This window comes from Meleagris gallopavo, unplaced genomic scaffold (genome assembly GCF_000146605.3).
Source record: "Meleagris gallopavo isolate NT-WF06-2002-E0010 breed Aviagen turkey brand Nicholas breeding stock unplaced genomic scaffold, Turkey_5.1 ChrUn_random_7180001874960, whole genome shotgun sequence".
Classification (NCBI taxonomy): Eukaryota; Metazoa; Chordata; class Aves; order Galliformes; family Phasianidae; genus Meleagris; species Meleagris gallopavo.
In genome coordinates this window covers 7,103-8,330 of record NW_011139528.1, presented here as the reverse complement: position 1 = coordinate 8,330, position 1,228 = coordinate 7,103, and positions in this window count along the sequence as shown.

Sequence of the window (1,228 nt, the reverse complement as noted above, 5' to 3'; positions counted from 1 at the left end):
GGGGGGTTTGGGGGCAGGGGTGCCCCATGGAGCAGCTCTGCCCCACAGATCTGCCCCATAGATCCTGAGCTGCCCCAGAGATCTGCCCAAAGCTCTGAGCTCTGCCCCACAGCCCTGGGTTCTGCCCCACAGCTCTGAGCTCTGCCCCACAGCTCTGAGCTCTGCCCCACAGCTCCGAGCTCTGCCCCACAGCTCCGAGCTCTGCCCCACAGCTCTCAATTCTGCCCCTGCTTTGCCCCATAGATCCCGCTCTGCCCCATAGCTCCGCCCTACAAATTCACCCCATGCCTTCATCCCACAGATTCTACTCTGCCCCACAACACAGCTCCACAGCTCCCGCTCTGCCCCATAGTTGTGCCCCATAGCTGTGCCTTACAGCTCAGCCCCACAGCCCCCACTCAGCCCCATAGCTGTGCCCCAGAGCTCAGCCCCATAGTACTGCCCCATAGCTCAGCCCTATAGCTCAGTCTCGTAGCACTGCCATATAGCTCAGCCCCACAGCTCAGCCCCACAGCACTGCCCCATAGCTCAGCCCCACAGCCCCCACTCAGCCCCATAGCTCAGCCCCACAGTCCTGACTCAACCCTATGGCTCAGCCCCATAGCTGGGCCCCACAGCTCAGCCCCATAGCACTGCCATACAGCTCAGCCCCACAGCTCAGCCTCACAGCCCTGACTCAGCCCCACAGCTCTGCCCTATAGCTCAGCCCCACAGCTCAGCCCCACAGCCCTCACTCTGCCCCACAGCTCAGTCCTATAGCCCAGCCTCACAGCTCTGCCCTATAGCTCAGCCCCATAGCACTACCCCGTAGCTCAGCCCTATAACTCAGCCCCACAGCCCCCACTCAGCTCTATAGCTCAGCCCCATAGCTCACACTCAGTCCCACAGCTCAGCCCCACAGCTTAGCCCCACAGTACAGCCCCATAGCACTGCCTTAGAGCTCAGCCCCACAGCTCAGCCCCACAGCCCTACAGCTCAGCCCCATAGCTCAGCCCCACAGCCCTGCCCTATAGGTCAGCCCCACAGCTCAGCCCCATAGCCCTGCCCTATAGCTCAGCCCCACAGCTCAGCCCCACAGCCCTATAGCTCAGCCCCACAGCTCAGCCCCACAGCTCAGCCCCATAGCCCTGCCCTATAGGTCAGCCCCACAGCCCTGCCCTATAGCTCAGCCCCCCAGCTCAGCCCCATAGCCCTGCCCTACAGCTCAGCCCCCCAGCTCAGCCCCACA